The sequence below is a fragment of the Salmo trutta genome, chromosome 16 (genome assembly GCF_901001165.1).
Source record: "Salmo trutta chromosome 16, fSalTru1.1, whole genome shotgun sequence".
In the NCBI taxonomy this organism is placed as follows: Eukaryota; Metazoa; Chordata; class Actinopteri; order Salmoniformes; family Salmonidae; genus Salmo; species Salmo trutta.
In genome coordinates, this window is record NC_042972.1 from 14,141,216 (window position 1) to 14,159,560 (window position 18,345).

General features: G+C 44.3%; 1 protein-coding gene across 1 annotated transcript in view; it reads left to right on the forward strand.

Moving 5' to 3' along the window:
• The window catches only part of LOC115150137 (plexin-B1-like), a 188,380-nt gene that overhangs the window by 50,941 nt on the left and 119,094 nt on the right, over positions 1 to 18,345 (forward strand). The window contains exon 2 of the mRNA XM_029693098.1: positions 8,704 to 8,794. The gene's annotated coding sequence lies outside the window, so the exon portion shown is untranslated. The remainder of the gene's footprint in view (positions 1 to 8,703; positions 8,795 to 18,345) is intronic.

Below are 18,345 nucleotides of genomic sequence, written 5' to 3' on the forward strand. Positions count from 1 at the left end.
TAGCCTGACTAACCGGTACCCCCTGTATATAGCCTGACTAACCGGTACCCCCTGTATATAGCCTGACTAACCGGTACCCCCTGTATATAGCCTGACTAACCGGTACCCCCTGTATATGCAGCACTGACCCCTGTATCATAGCCTGACTAACCGGTACCCCCTGTATATAGCCTGACTAACCTGTACCCCCTGTATATAGCCTGACTAACCGGTACCCCCTGTATATAGCCTGACTAACCGGTACCCCCCCTGTATATAGCCTGACTAACCGGTACCCCCCTGTATATAGCCTGACTAACCGGTACCCCCTGTATATAGCCTGACTAACCGGTACCCCCTGTATATAGCCTGACTAACCGGTACCCCCTGTATATAGCCTGACAACCGGTACCCCCTGTATATAGCCTGACTAACCGGTACCCCCCTGTATATAGCCTGACTAACCGGTACCCCCTGTATATAGCCTGACTAACGGTACCCCCTGTATATAGCCTGACTAACCGGTACCCCCTGTATATAGCCTGACTAACGGTACCCCCCTGTATATAGCCTGACTAACCGGCTACCCCCTGTATATAGCCTGACTAACCGGTACCCCCTGTATATAGCCTGACTAACCGGTACCCCCTGTATATAGCCTGACTAACCGGTACCCCCTGTATATAGCCTGACTACCGGTACCCCCTGTATATAGCCTGACTAACCGGTACCCCCTGTATATAGCCGCATTGTTCTTTTCTTTTTTTTTTACTTTATTTAGTAAATATTCTCTTTATTTTCCAAACTGCATTGTTGGTTAAGGGCTTGTAAGTTTTTCACTGTATTGATTTTAATTTCATTTGCAGATGTAGCATGCTGCTTGGAACATGACTGGAATGATATACGCTGAACCAGAGTTGTGCGTTTGGTTGTAGGCCAGTAAGCCCAGGGCCCGACACAACACAACCGCATGAACAACACTGTTCTTTTCACTCCGTAGACTCTGGAATGGTTCTCTGTTGTGATCTCTGGAGATGTGAGGAAGACTGTCAGACAGGCGGCGGGGACGGGCCAGCCCTTCAAGCATGTAGAGAAGGGCGAGGGTCTGAGAGACCATCGAGGCGTGGAGGAGAGGGTGGGTGGGGTGGGACAGCTAGGGGGACGTTGACGTCTCATCCTGGGAGTTAGAAAAGTAGGCAGGTGAGACCTAACTGATAGCCCAGGCATGCGCGTGTGCGTGCCCTAGACTGCACATTAATGTGTTCTTTTCCACTTACTGAAAACTGAAACACGTTGATGTGAATGGGAGATTTTGCACACAAACACCACGTGTCATTGTCGGATTAAAATGATGGGCTTACTCCCAGTGCGTGCCATTACAGATATGCAGTGGAAACTTAATGAAGTAGCCATACAAATATAGGCTAACGCTCATCGTTTTGACTGAAAACACAATTCAACTTAATGAGTTCGCTGTCATAGGGCTGAATGAGTTTCTATCTCATCAAAGTGAGTGGAGGGCCCATTCTCTCCCAGTTGTTATTATGAAGTAACATGAGTAATTCTGGTTAGTGCTTCACAAGACTTCAGAATTAGGGCTCCAATGAACATTCTCTTTTTGATAATGTGAAGTAGGCTGGCTCCACAAATTGCCAGTGTGCCCCTCTGACTCACCCACGATGCTATATAGTGTACTCTTATTAAGAAACTGAAGCCTCAGTGGCCTTCACTGAAGTCTCAGCCCTTTGTTACATTTGTTTTGGAGGACTGTGACTGCATAGACATAGCGTTTGTGTAGTCTGGGGAGCCGATAACCTATTGTTAGTTAGGGAAGGAAGCAATCAGGATAGCATCAGCCACGTGCCAAGTGGCTGGAGAGGGCAAGGCCTTTTGGACAGGATGTTGTGAGGTTATATTTGGGACCCTTTTATCTTCTGCTTGACAGGGAAAATGAAAACAGTATGTATTTAGTTGTAGCCCCACCAGGGCCAAAGAAGCACTGTCTGTGGAAGATAAGAGCAACACCTTAACCACTCAAATGATGGCATTGGTGGTTTGGATGACACTGTGCTATTTCAGTTTTTATGTGTTAGGGGAATGTGTGTGTTCCAAACCCATCACAGAGGAAGAATAGACAAGTTGGGTGTGTGTGTGTGTTCCAAACCCATCACAGAGGAAGAATAGACAAGCTGGGTGTGTGTGTGTGTTCCAAACCCATCACAGAGGAAGAATAGACAAGCTGGTTGTGTGTGTGTGTTCCAAACCCATCACAGAGGAAGAATAGACAAGCTGGGTGTGTGTGTGTGTTCCAAACCCATCACAGAGGAAGAATAGACAAGCTGGGTGTGTGTGTGTGTGTTCCAAACCCATCACAGAGGAAGAATAGACAAGCTGGGTGTGTGTGTGTGTTCCAAACCCATCACAGAGGAAGAATAGACAAGCTGGGTGTGTGTGTGTGTTCCAAACCCATCACAGAGGAAGAATAGACAAGCTGGTTGTGTGTGTGTTCCAAACCCATCACAGAGGAAGAATAGACAAGCTGGGTGTGTGTGTGTGTTCCAAACCCATCACAGAGGAAGAATAGACAAGCTGGTTGTGTGTGTGTGTTCCAAACCCATCACAGAGGAAGAATAGACAAGCTGGTTGTGTGTGTGTGTTCCAAACCCATCACAGAGGAAGAATAGACAAGCTGGTTGTGTGTGTGTGTGTGTGTGTGCATAGCTGGCCAATGTTTTTACAAGAACATCGTTGAAATTTATCTCATGACTCTTATAGTCAATGAACAGATCATATGCTCATTTTCAATATTTATTTAGTTTGCCGACGATTATGGTAACTATGTTTTAGAATGTCCTCTTTTGAAGTCCCATTTTCTCACAGCAGCCTTTATATTGAAGGTTTGAAGTTGCTATGACGAATCCACGTTTTCCCCCAGGCTGTTTACAGCCAACTTGTTTCTGAAGTCCCGTGTGGTTTTCCCCCAGGCTGTTTACAGCCAACTTGTTTCTGAAGACCCGTGTGGTTTTCCCCCAGGCTGTTTACAGCCAACATGTTTCTGAAGTCCCGTGTGGTTTTCCCCCAGGCTGTTTACAGCCAACTTGTTTCTGAAGTCCAGGGCAGGGGTGAAATCCATTTCATGACCACAATTGTACCCATTTTAAGGTAACTGTCCAGTGAAACTCTCACTCGTATTGAAATAAATAATGTTGTTGACTCATTCTATACTCGTATTTGTGGCCAAAGCATAAATTGGAGAGAAAAAACACTTAAAAAAACCCCACCTCAGACTTGTTTCACAGACTGTTTAAAAAAATGCTTGCTAATGTCATCCTCTGAGGAGGATGAGCTGGCCAATCAGTGGTCTACTCGCATGACTATTTTTATTGACCCGTATATGCCCACACCATTCTGTCGTTGGGGTACGCCCACACCATTCTGTCGTTGGGGTACGCCCACACCATTCTGTCGTTGGGGTACGCCCACACCATTCTGTCGTTGGGGTACGCCCACACCATTCTGTCGTTGGGGTACGCCCACACCATTCTGTCGTTGGGGTACGCCCACACCATTCTGTCGTTGGGGTACGCCCACACCATTCTGTCGTTGGGGTACGCCCACACCATTCTGTCGTTGGGGTACGCCCACACCATTCTGTCGTTGGGGTACGCCCACACCATTCTGTCGTTGGGGTACGCCCACACCATTCCAACACAGGATTGCTGTTTTTTTTATCACAGTTAGTTTCCCTTCCAAAAATGTAATTATTTCACGCATATTGTAATTAATTATAAGTCATATTTCATAAAAATGTATTTTATTTAACTTGGCAAGTCAGTTAAGAACAAATTCTTATTTACAATGATGGCCTACTGGGGAACAGTGGCTGCCTTGTTCAGGGGCAGAATGACAGATTTTTACCATGTCAACTCGGGGATTCGATCTAGCAACCTTTCGGTTACTGGCCCAACGCTCTAACCACTAGACTACCTGCCGCTCCGATGACGGCCTACCCCGGCCAAACCCTAACCCAGACGACGCTGGGCCAATTCTGCGCCGCCCGATGGTACTCCCAATCACGGCCGGTTGTGATACAGCCTGGAACCAAACCAGGATGCAGTGCCTTAGACCGCTGCGCCACTCAGGAGCCCACTGGACAGTTACATTAAAGTGGAACTGACAGCATTTTAGCAACATGAAATCTGTTCATATACACCCCCAGGAAGAATATGACTTTTTTTATAAAATTATCTGACAAACGAGAACTTGAAAAGGACGTTATCTAAGTGTTCATGAATTCTTAAAATGTTTGTGATTTACATATACTAAAGCATTTGTGAAAATAACTATAGCAATATAGAGTGGTGAAGCATTTGGACAATTAATAGACACTGCAGTAAATAGAACTTAATAAAAACTTCTGTCTCGTCCAGGACCGGAGTCTACGCAGACTGGTGCACCATACCAGAACTACAGTAGGCCTTTATACAAACAAGCCATTTGCCACACGGGCCTGCCATCTTTCACTTTGAACTGGACTGTGTGTTTACAGGCAGTTGCAACAGCATGACTTTAGATCATTAGAACGCATTCACCAAAAGCTACAAAATACACCTGAATGGATTTCTGCAAATACACTGCTCAAAAAAATAAAGGGAACACTAAAATAACACATCCTAGATCTGAATGAATGAAATAATCTTATTAAATACTTTTTTCTTTACATAGTTGAATGTGCTGACAACAAAATCACACAAAAATAATCAATGGAAATCCAATTTATCAACCCATGGAGGTCTGGATTTGGAGTCACACTCAAAATTAAAGTGGAAAAACACACTACAGGCTGATCCAACTTTGATGTAATGTCCTTAAAACAAGTCAAAATGAGGCTCAGTAGTGTGTGTGGCCTCCACGTGCCTGTATGACCTCCCTACAACGCCTGGGCATGCTCCTGATGAGGTGGCGGATGGTCTCCTGAGGGATCTCCTCCCAGACCTGGACTAAAGCATCCGCCAATCCTGGACAGTCTGTGGTGCAACGTGGCGTTGGTGGATGGAGCGAGACATGATGTCCCAGATGTGCTCAATTGGATTCAGGTCTGGGGAACGGGCGGGCCAGTCCATAGCATCAATGCCTTCCTCTTGCAGGAACTGCTGACACACTCCAGCCACACGACGTCTAGCATTGTCTTGCATTAGGAGGAACCCAGGGCCAACTGCACCAGCATATGGTCTCACAAGGGGTCTGAGGATCTCATCTCGGTACCTAATGGCAGTCAGGCTACCTCTGGCGAGCAAATGGAGGGCTGTGCGGCCCCCCAAAGAAATGCCACCCCACACCATGACTGACCCACCGCCAAACCGGTCATGCTGGAGGATGTTGCAGGCAGCAGAACGTTCTCCACGGCGTCTCCAGACTCTGTCACGTGAACCTGCTTTCATCTGTGAAGAGCACAGGGCGCCAGTGGCGAATTTGCCAATCTTGGTGTTCTCTGGCAAATGCCAAACATCCTACACGGTGTTGGGATGTAAGCACAACCCCCACCTGTGGATGTCGAGCCCTCATACCACCCTCATGGAGTCTGTTTCTGACCGTTTGAGCAGACACATGCACATTTGTGGCCTGCTGGAGGTCATTTTGCAGGGCTCTGGCAGTGCTCCTCCTGCTCCTCCTTGCACAAAGGTGGAGGTAGCGGTCCTGCTGCTGGGTTGTTGCCCTCTTACGGCCTCCTCCACGTCTCCTGATGTACTGGCCTGTCTCCTGGTAGCGCCTCCGTGCTCTGGACACTACGCTGACAGACACAGCAAACCTTCTTGCCACAGCTCGCATTGATGTGCCATCCTGGATGAGCTGCACTACCTGAGCCACTTGTGTGGGTTGTAGACTCCGTCTTATGCTACCACTAGAGTGAAAGCACCGCCAGCATTCAAAAGTGACCAAAACATCAGCCAGGAAGCATAGAAACTGAGAAGTGGTCTGTGGTTACCACCTGCAGAAGCACTCCTTTATTGGGGGTGTCTTGCTAATTGCCTATAATTTCCACCTGTTGTCTATTCCATTTGCACAACAGCATGTGAAATGTATTGTCAATCAGTGTTGCTTCCTAAGTGGACAGTTTGATTTCACAGAAGTGTGATTGACTTGGAGTTACATTGTGTTGTTTAAGTGTTCCCTTTATTTTTTTGAGCAGTATATGTAAATACCACAGAGTCCTCTTACATTTGAGTCCTATTGATCAAACAACCATGAAAAGGTAGACTCTATCCTTCAGTTATGCACATCAACAACAAGATTGACAACTAATGCTAGCCAGAGCAAGATGAGCTAAAATGTAACAAAGAAAGATTAGATAAACGGTTTCAGCTAGTTGCCCGTCAACATTGCACTGATAAACAATGGGAAATTGTAGCCTACTCGTCCTTCTGCAGCTTGCCTGCAACCAAGCGCCCAAGCTAACTGGCTAAAGTTGGCTAGCTTGCTAGCTAGCTACTTCCAGACACAAATAAGAGAACAGCTCATTCTGACCATTTTACTCACCCTAGCAGAGCTGGTTAGCTAGGCTGTTTATATGTGATCTAGAGCATTCTTCACTAACAATGACTTGTTTTGCCTACGTTTACTGACACCAGTCATATTCACCCAGTGTTGTGTTCGTAAATTCCTCAGTTCTTCTACTCTGTGGCACACTCAGACGAGAAACTGGGAATTAGATATTTTTGACTGATCGTCTGTTTCATATCTGCAAGGTAGTTAAAACACTGTCAGTTCCACTTTTTTAAGACTTAAAAGCATCCTGCTTAAAACCTCCATTAAATTAAAGTGAATGGTGGTGTTTCACAAGTGCCTTCACACAAAATACCATTTACTTCCTGTCAGAGGTAGTCAATTCCATAAAGCCCAGCCCTACAAAATACCATTTACTTCCTGTCAGAGGTAGTCAATTCCATCAAGCCCAACCCTACAACATACAATTTACTTCCTGTCAGAGGTAGTCAACAGCTGACAATGCAAGATGTGCACACAGTGTAAATCTGTGATAAAGGTTTATACTATCTAGCTATTCTTACTATTTCTGATAAGGTTATCTATAGACTGTCTTCTTGACCCATTGTTCTACTAATCCCTGAATGGGAAGTCTTATGGGGAGAACAAAAAAGATCTAAGATGACAACCTTCTCCATTTCAGCCTCCACCAAACTGCATGAAGATAAACATTCAGGTCAAAACGATGAACCAAACAATATCCAATATACTGTAGATCCATTTGTCTTCATACAGACGTCAACTCAGGCTCTAGCAGTCCACATCTAGGTAGTGATAAATGAATGTGTTTATCACTACCTAGCAGCTCAGGTTTTCCCTTGGGTCTGTGCTTGCCTCACCTGAGGGAAGCGTTGCGCGGCATGACCCGACAGATCCAGAAATAGGAAGTGTCACGAATGAGCCAGGGCTCAGCTGGCGAAAGGCCTCAGGGTTTTAAATGTGTCGCCATGGCGATGACAAAATGCTAAGACTGCAGATGCTACTACAGTACAGACCCGGGCAGAAACATATTGTTTACTTACCACTGTCTTTTTACTACCTGTAGGGATTTATGGAGATTCTCCAGGTTTGACCGAATGTTGGCGCTGTTTACAGGCAGTATTCCTTGACAATGGCTGTCTTTTTTAACTCCTTTGCAGAAGTGAATAACATTCCTTACAATCACCTAAAATGCATAGTCAAGGTGCACAATGTGATTTTTAGTTTGGGAATAAGCTTAAAGTCCTACTCCAGTCGCCTTTTCAGCTCATATCACCTGATTTTACTTAACAAAAGGCACATCTCAATAGGTGGTCCAGGTGTACTCTGACGTGTGGGGAGGCCGATGACATCAGTGGGCACCATCAGACCTCCTTGAATGTCCTACTCCATGAAGTTTGTACTTGTGTCTAAAAACAATGCCTATTTTTGCTCAAAACGTATATTTGTGTGTACGTTACTGTACTTATACATGAGATATTCAACAGGAAAAGTACCTATTTAATCTGGGTCTGGTAAACCACCTTTGAAGTTGTTTCGTCTGGTCGGTCTTTGATCCATTTTTGTTTGGCGTTGCGAAATCACACTTAAGTAGGGTTAAGTGGTAGTCAGTTTAATTACTGCCATTTACTCTGGCCTGCTCTGTTTTCTCTGGATGATTAACCTTCACTTGAAAAATGAGAAAAAATGCGGCAATAGTACTGTTTGTCAATTTTGAGATGCCGTAGCCTGTATACACTTCCTCAAAATGGTCAGAATTAATCCAAGATCATTTAAGAAATCTGTTCATTTTGACATTTTTGCCAAAGACATCTTAGTAGCACCTCCGACAAAGGCTGCCTTGACCTAATCCTGCAGGCCTCACCTGGGCAGTATGAATAATGATGGTGATGAATGACTCAAGCTAAACAATTCCATAAGTTTAGCTCTGGCCAGTGGGAGAAGGATCATTAGCATATAATTGCATATGTAGCAGCCTTCAAGTGATTGCTCTTCTGAGCCTTTTAGCAGTATGATCATGTATTCATAATAGGATATTCTGTAGCCTAGTAGCAAGTACTTTCACTATTAACTAAATGCATTTATTTTTACTTCTATGTTTTCTTATATGCTGGTAGTGCAGACCTGTAAAATATTTTCTTTGCATGTTCTCAGCATCAACGTCTTTTGTTGATTTTAATCTCCTCTCTTCTCCTTCTTCAGGTTTGGACTGGTGTACATGGGGGACAAGCAAGTGGAATTCTGGGATGTTTGCAATGTCAGAGAAGGAATAGTAGAACTTGTGTTTCTACAGGTAAGAACCCTAAGTCTTTGTCTGTTTCTGATATGGGTGCATGACTGACAGGAAGGAATACTGTGGGAATGGAACGGTATGCTCACACAATAAAACATGGCCTCCACGCCATATAGCCATCCACAGTTTCTCAATTTGCTCTTAAAAACGATATATCTAAGTTTGCTGTCACACATGTAGAAAGGAGTGAGCAGACATCCTGCCCACATCATCCCAAAGACGATTTTGGGCATTTATTTTGGTAGAAAGTGTTAATGTAGAGGGGGTAGTGCCCATTGTGGCAACAGGAATAACCGTTTAGACTTCCAAGACATTTTCTCCAATTCATCTTAATTATGCAAATAGCTCAGGGCTTGGGCCTGGAGTTTTCTACTCTGGTGACAAGTCCACTTCCATCGACCGCATCCTAACGCATTCAGCAGCTATTTCAAGTGTCGACGTCTGGTCCCAATTACCTCCCCAAACCAGAGGATTTGGCCGCTTTGAAGACCAAAGGGCCCTCCTACAGTAGCGTTTATCTGTTTGTTTTCATATTTCCCTTTGGTTAGCCTTCCTTCCTTCTCCTCTTTGCCTTTTTTGGCCCAGCCAAGGATTATTTTATTTCTTCCTCCCATGCTGACCTTGGTTATGTAAACTTGCCTCTTGATTCCACCCAGTCCAAGTTGCCACTTTGCCAGCTAGGAGCACTAGCTCCCACAAAGCCCAGTGTTGTGATTACACTGTGGAATCGGATCAGGGACTATTTCTTCCCAGGCTGGCCGGGTGGGTGAAGGGGGGGGAGTGGAGGGGAAGGATTGAAGGCGGGGGGTGGGTGCGTACGAGGAAGGAGGGTCGTAGTGTGTGTGAGCGGTTTACTCCTCCACTAACCTATCCTCGTGGCCCTTGTGGTAAAGCAACCACCATTATGTCACAGCAACCATATCTGTTTTATTCCTGTCTTTTTATTTCTGTCCTAACCACATTATTCAACTTTTTCACACAAAAGCCAAACATTGGGGAAACACACTGGCCGTTCAGACCCTTTTCATCAGCACCCTTTGGACTCCCTCTATTCTAAGGCAACACTGTGATAAAAACATTTTGTTCTCAGTTTAGTAAACCCTTTTCCACTATTAGTCTTTCTCGTTGCCTGGTTAGAAAAATGCTCCGGAAAACGGGGAAGAAAACCTTGAGGAAACGTAAAGCAGACATTTGTCAGTGGCTCGCTGTCGCAGATTATCACTGAGTAACCTTTTGTCTCCATTAGTGCCCTTACGTCTCAGTATGGTCCCTATGGCTGTAGCAGCCCTCAGCCAAGCCTGTGATTTGAGCTCTGTTTAAACAGTACTCCCCGTGGCCTTGGAGCGTGTGCCTCCTGAGTGTCTTATTATTGTCAACGTTTTCACTGGGATTTGTCTGGGAGGGGACTGATTTTATGGTAACTATGTACACACACACACACACACACACATATATTACAGGGAAATGATCAGCCAGAGCAGACAGGAAACCAGCAGCCACACTGCAGGGGAGGTGTGTGTGCCTGCCTGCCTGCCTGAACTTTACCCCCAGCAGAGAGAGACTCCCTGAACATCACACACCTGGTCTAGACACTATTATAACCTCAGCGCTATCACAATCAGAGCGTGTAATGGTGTCATTCAAAACCCATTGCACAAATTACTTTAGGATTGGTCCTTTAGGAACCATCAGCAATAGTACTTATACCACGAGAGAGAGAATAGATAGGATCAATTATGTTACTAAGGTACAGCAGATGTGGAAATGGGAATGTGTTGTTTCTGAACTGTGTCCTGTGATTTCAGGGCTAGGGAAATGAGATGCAAAGTATGGTGGCGCTCAATCTGCTCATTCTACTCACCATGTATTGTTTCGGTCAGGTCTATTGATTTTAAAATGGTATTTTGTGTAACTGGTGTCATGACGTTGGCCTCTTTGGGTACAGGAAGGACAGTTGACCCCCTCCCCTTTGTTCCATCACCCAACCTACCTTCCCCCCCAACCCAGGGTTGTAAAAATTCCAAGAGGAGAATCTACTACAACATGTTTCATAGAGAGACAAAGGAAATTCTTCCAACTCATAGAATTGGAGAACCTAGCGACATGTGTGTTCTGGAGAAGATATGGAAGATTGATGAAGACTCCAGCTACGAACTGATCCGCTTGGTACAATTTTGTGATACTCAGAAGAGACAATATAGCCATATTACCCTAAAACGGTCTACATGATAGCCTCAGCGATGAGACTGAATCCACATGGGTGTATACAATGTATTATTAAGGATAAAGCTATTTGTAATACATTGAGATGCTATGTACTGATGTTAATGTGATAGAATTATATTTCTGTAACCAAGTCTAGCTCAGTCATAGGCACGCCCCAGGGACACATACAGGACCAGGCGTCATTTGACAAGCCTGTTCTCTGGGTACTATAAAAGACCCCCTGATTTACATTTCTACAGACCAGGCCTACACTCCATCGTGAGTTTGGCCCAGAGGTTTGACCAGCCAAGTACTCTACTGAAAGTGAACTATACCACGTGGTTAACTTTTACTATCGATATCGACAGAATAAGAACAAGTCTTTGATATTAATTATTAGTCTGCAGCTAAGTAAATTATATCATCGAACGCGAAGACCAACCACATCCATTCTATGACGACATTCATGAATGTCACTCTGAACGATCCATTCTAACCGAGAGAGAGAGAGAGAGAACGCTGACAAACTCTCCATCAGAACAAAACTCTCCAACAAGAATCCCGACGACACATGAGCGTAAATATATATTGATATTGCATTTGTTCCCGAATGAGTGAGCCTTCAATTGTCAATTGTTAATATTAATGAACTCTGTGTAACTTCTCAGCTTACCGTTTTATGACCCATTGTCTAACAGACCAGCCATGCTTGTTAGCCAGTAGGGCACATTCCCCTACCAATCCTGTGTGACGATAATTACTGTTTGTATGTTTTCTGTTAATTACTTAGTGTAGTAAATAAATGATTTTAAGACAATTGATGTATGGATGATTTTAGTAAAGACTGGGTTCGTGCAGATACAACAATTTACGACGTTTGGAATGAGACTAACGTGAGGTAAAATACACCATTGAAACTAGAAGATAATCGGCCTATACTATAATAGAATATTATAGTACAGGAAAGTTATATTAGGAAAATTATAGCTTTGTAATCTGAATATTCTCCTTGGTGCCCCGATCTCCTAGTTAATTACAGTTAAACGATTAATCAGTTTAATCGCGTGATAATAATTACAGGGAGCTAATTGATAAACGTATCTTCAGTTTAATGGTACCCAAAGACACGACATATATGGTGCCCCCTGTGAGGAATCTAAGATAGAATTGGACTTTGCTGTGAAATTCTATATATCAATTGTGCAAACAGAATTGTACAAACAGCCTGCTATCTAAACAAAGTGATTGTGCATTTTCCATTGAGAGAAGCTATTTAAAATAGCCCCGGTCTTATATCGATAGCAGTGAGGAATAAATTCCAGTTTTAGTCCGTTAGGCCAAACGGTACTATTTCTGTCGGTAAATATTAACTTCTAGAGTAAGGTTAGAATTTAGAAGTTAACTGTCCGGTAACCGAGCCGAATAATTTGCCTACCGCACTAGGACAGTGTGGGCAGACCGTATGCGTATCTGTATTTTAGTACCGTGTCGCTCCGGTCAGCAGAAACGCTAGCACAATATGCTGAATGGGGTTAAGGTGAGACGTCACTAGAAAACCCACCCTTTCCATAAGTGAAAGGATCCTATTTTGGTGCTTGGAAGGATACTTCTGAACCAAGTAGCAATAGCTTAGCATTACGGGCAAGCTAACAGAGAGGGAACATTTCCTCTCTCCGTACCACGTTTAAAATTCCTCCGTAGCGCGACGGAAGTCCGACCTTTGTACTTCCGTTTAAATTTCATCATTCTGCACCCTGGTGGTGAGGAATTGCCAGCACATCTCTAGGGGAAATTCAAACGTGGAGCACGGGATATGACGTCTCATTCAATTTAACTAACAAGTGAAATTGCCAGATTTACCTTTTCAAGTGGATCTTTTTAAAAAAAATATCCAAAATTGATTGGGCGTCCATAATGAGACATTATTAACTTTTTCCAAACTTAACTTAGATGAAGCAAGGCTCTCAGGTTAATTGAAAGTTAATTCCCAGATAGCCTATACAGGTTTGATATATCATAAATAGATTAATCAGTAAAATCTGCTTTAGCAAGGCACAGTCAGTAAAACCCATTACTGACGGGAGTGAATCCCATGTGGCTTCGGCCTTAAGGGAAAGTATAGTGGTGAATGTACCCTAAACATTTAAACTACATTACTGTTAGGATAACTCCGCAATCTGAATTGCTTGGGTATCATTGCCTCATTCAATTTATTTAGTTAAATTGTCGAACATACCTTTCTAGGTTCTTCCAACTAAATGAGACAACTTAAACTTTGCATATTAACCTTGATGAAGCAATCTCTCAGGTAATTCAAAGTTAATTCCCAGATAGCCTATACAGGTTTGATATATCATAAATAGATTAATCAGTAAAATCTGCTTTAGCAAGGCACCTTCAGTAAAACCCATTACTGACGGGAGTGAATCCCATGTGGCTTCGGCCTTAAGGGAAAGTATAGTGGTGAATGTACCCTAAACATTTAAACTACATTACTGTTAGGATAACTCCGCAATCTGAATTGCTTGGGTATCATTGCCTCATTCAATTTATTTAGTTAAATTGTCGAACATACCTTTCTAGGTTCTTCCAACAAAATGAGACAACTTAAACTTTGCATATTAACCTTGATGAAGCAACCTCTCAGGTAATTCAAAGTTAATTCCCAGATAGCCTATACAGGTTTGATATATCCTAAATAGATTAATCAGTAAAATCTGCTTTAGCAAGGCACAGTCAGTAAAACCCCTTTACTGACGCTCAGCCCAGGTAGGAGCGTACCCTAGTGGTGAAGGGTCCCAACATTTGACCTTCGGTTTACACTTATGATATCCAGTCAATGGAGATTGTAGGAACCAATCGTCTCATTCAATTTAATAAGTTAAATTGTCGAACATACCTTTCTAGGTTCTTCCAATTAAATGAGACAACTTAAACTTTGCATATTAACCTGGATGAAGCAAACTCTCAGGTAATTCAAGTTTAATACCCAGACAGCCTACCCAGGTAGGACTAATCATTGGCATTGATTAATTCAATTTGCTTTTGCAAATTCATTCACGCCCAACTTCCACAGTACTGTACAGTACTGATGGTTCATTAACGTCTATAAATAGATTAAAATCGTCTTTGCAGCTCCCCACGTTCCAAAACCAAATTTTGGAAAATTAGGAAAAACATTTTTCCTTTCAAATGTTCTAATAATGTGCAAGCTATCAGAGGGGGTGGTCCCCACTCGCCCGCTAATTAGTGAACCTCCACCCGTAAATGGATTGATCTCTGACCTCAGCAGCGATAACAACCCTAATTATGCCATTAGTGGAAAAGCAGACAACAATGTTTTCCAAAATCAACCATCGGGTGCAGGCCTCGTAAAGGTTCTCTCCAGTCTAGCTCTGATGTCTTGCCATCCGAGATTGCCATCTGTCCAATACCGCAGTGCACAGCTGAAGCACGAGCAGGTAATGGTAGACATAAAGGGACAGGTGGAGAGAACCGGGAAACCAATGACCAAGGCAGACAAGGGAAAAATTCTGCTAGCTATGGAACTGCGTTCGAAAACTGAACAATTAAATGTAATTGCAAAAACGTATGACGATGAACAAGCACAAGCTCTTCAACAAAATCGTTTTCTACAGGAACAAAATCATAGGCTACAGGAACAACTCGATTTAGCCAAAACTAAATACGATGATGTCCACGCCAAACTAGATAAATCTGAAGAGTTATCTACAAACAGGAGCGCTCAACTTGACAACATGCATGCTGTTTTGTTGAATGTTACTCAAAATAACACGGTGCTCCTCAAAGCGCTGCAGACCAAAGACGATCAGTTAATGAACACAATGACAAAGTTGGATGATAAATCAGCAGAACTTATTGAAGTCGCTGACCAAATGAATGATGAGAGAACTCAGGTGATGAGGTTGGAAATATTGATTTCTAAGCAAGCAGAGGAAATCTCATCACTGAATCTCTCGCTCCGTACTCAAGACCTCTATCTGCAAACCATGACAGATAAGTTTGAGACCGAAAGGAGCAGGTGTGACACTCACGTGTCCAAAATCAGTAATCTAAGCGGTCAAGTGGACTCTGCAATGCAGCAGAATTCCACCCTTAGGTACCATCTGGAGGAAATCCAGAATGGTCACGCTCTACTGCGCGACTTCCCATCCAAGCAACCGGAGCCCTGTACTCACAGGAGTGAAGACAATAGGTTTCAGACATTGCCTCCCTCATGTGTCCCTCAATCTTCTCCTCTTTGCCCTTCGGTACTGAGTTATATGGCGCCTCTTGGCCAACAACAACAAGGCTTGGCTTCCTCTCTTGGCCTTTCGGCCCCAATCTCTCCACAGGATGAAGCCAACCCTCTCCGCCCGCTTGGCGCGGAATACCTTGACAAACTCGTCAAGAATTTCCCCACCTTTGACCCCATTCCAGGTCAGCCAAACGATACTGAGACGTTCCTAGCTGACATAGAGGATGCGTTGGATGGCTACCCGAACGCTACAGGTTCTGACAGGGTTTACCTGTTGAAGCGAACGTCAAATAGACACGTGACAAGGTTCATTCGTCTACAACAGCAACACGTGCTAAATGACTACACTAAACTTGCCACAGCTTTGAAATTAGAATTCAGTGGTTCTGCGACTCGCAAACACGATAGCTCACTGGCTAACACCGTCAAACAAGCTCGGAACGAACACCCACAAGCTTACTATCATAGGCTTCGTTCAGCTTACTTTGGCCTACTCACAGAAATAGGAATGGAAGAGCTTTTACCATTCAAACAAATGTTTCTGTCGAACATGTATCCCACCTTCATTACCTACTTGGGCCCTGCTGCCCACGTTGGCTTGCCTATCTTACAACTCAGAGAGCTTGCAAGCACAGCTTTTGAGGCATCAAAAGTTCACAACGCTAAGAGCCCTGACCACTCAGTTTTGAAGTTTAACCAGGAGCACTCACTCCAGTTAGAGGGTGCATTATCAGGTATTGGAGCGTCGAGTGATGACGCACAACAACAGTTTCTACCACGAAACCATGATTCCAATAACCTCCGCGGTCGAAATAACTGTAAAGTACGTAGCCATCAACATGACTACCGCTACAATCGACCCGTTCGCTACGTTCCTGCACCCAACCCACAAAAAGTGTCAGAGCACAAGGGTAACAAAGGGTTGAAGGACGATCAAAACGTAGACCAATGTTCTCCAGAAGTCCCACTACGGGAAGAACTTAAGCGAGAACAATTTGAGAAAAGGGTAAAAGATAAGTCACAAGGACTAGACGGGGAATTACCGGACACCAGGTCCACAGGAATTAACACCCATAGCAAGGACGTTAAAGTTCAAATTTCTCCCGCTCTCATTCAAGACCCTATCCAGGGCCCGCTTGATCAAGAAACAAGCCCCCGGGCTTTGTCTATAGACTCTGATACTAAAGTTGTGAAGATAAAGGTCAAACGCTTCGTTAAAGCCAAGGCCACTCAAAATCGGAAAAGTCAATCTGCTTCCATCTTGAACAGACATGGCACATCACGTCGTTGCGAACGACCACTCCACTTTGTGGGGAATATGTCCACTAACCACGAATCTAAACGGCCATACCTGGAAACAGTCCTGGAGGACTGCTTAGCTTGTCATGCGCTAATTGATTCGGGTGCGACAATATCACTCATCTCTCAAACATTGTTTGATGATCTCAAAAGGGCTTTGAAGCCAACTAAACGTTGGTTAAAAGTGGAACGATGCGACACTAAACTTCGAGGGGTCACTCAGACTACCTCGCCTCTCACATTGAGAGTCATGCTGAAACTACACTTCCAGGACGTATCGCTCGTTCACCCTGTGTATGTTACCAGCCTCGAAACTGTAACCCTCCTACTTGGAGCAGACTTGATGGATCGGTTACTCCCATTGATGGATTGGAAAACCAACCAGGTATGGTCACAGGCCACCGTGCCTTCTCCACTGACCACACTGTCTTCCCCTAACGCTAGCTGCAACGCAGTCCTTCACGAGGGGTATCTGTCGAAAGCACCCCTTGGGAAAAAGACGTTTAGAAACCTCTTGGTGCAGAATCCGATCCAAGGAGATATTACGATATCTCGACACATTCCATCAGCCAACCTGATTGACCATTCTTTTCATGATTTCGAGCCAGCTGCCTCTGTGAATAAGCAACTTCCCTCCTCCTTGCAGTCGTGCAATACGATAGTTGATATGAACTTCTCTTGCCCTTTGGACACTTCCGCAAGCACTGCGGCCGTCTCAGCAAGTAAAACATTGATGCACAGAGTATACTCTGCTTCCGATGATACACCTTCCGCTTTGTTCGGGACTGTCACCCCTTACAATGACACTAATGGCGTCAGTCCAGCAACTGACCCGATGACCCCCACTGGTGAAACACTTTGCGATATCACAGACCGATATCCTCGTCTCAGTTCGCAGGTAATGAAGAGGTTGCCACACGCGGACGCGGTGGGGACTGACATGCCTCGACAGCCACTGAGCGTTTTGAAGCACAAACACCAGGAGATTTGGTTGAAAGGTTACAGCCATTCTCATAACAACGCGGCCGCTGAAAACTCGTACGTAGGGTCCGATCTTCTTGTTTGCGCATCGGACACCAACACCACCCGCTGGTGGGGGGGTCCCGAGGCACAAAGGGGGGGAATAGTAGCCCAGACCCATGATGAGCCTCATCGAGGCCGGTGGGGGGGTCAAGACTACGGACAACACCGTACGAGGCCGCCAGAGCATAAATCAAATCTAGTTGTAAACTCTCCTATGAGAACAGTGAGGAGCAGACAGGCCCCTAGACGGGGATTATCTTAGAACACATCTAAGATAGTACTGAGGTGTACCACACTGGTCGTAAAGGAAGTCCAGTGGACTTGTCCACCTCCAAAACAAATGGCATCAATAATCATTCTTTGCCATGTGTAGGTTCAACTACCATACAACTAGTAAAATGCTCCAATCATGTGTTCCGGTAGATAATATTTCAGAATAAATCGGTAGGATAACTGGTCCCCTTGAGTACCAGTACCAATACTAGCAACAGTCAGTCCAGCTACAATCAGTAAGAAGGTTAGCGTTTTAACCAATCAAATTACCATTGACAACAGCGACATAGGAGTCACTCAGAGTGCAACACGTGGAGGGGAATCTCCAGTGCACTCTTCCAATGGTTAACACACATGCCACTAATAAATAGGACCCTCCATTCAGGAGGAAAATTATTAGAAGTCATGAACCATGATCACACCACGTGTGACTGGTCCAATACTTAAAGAGTACTTCCGTCGTGAGGTTAGCTCCTCCGTGGATAACATAGCT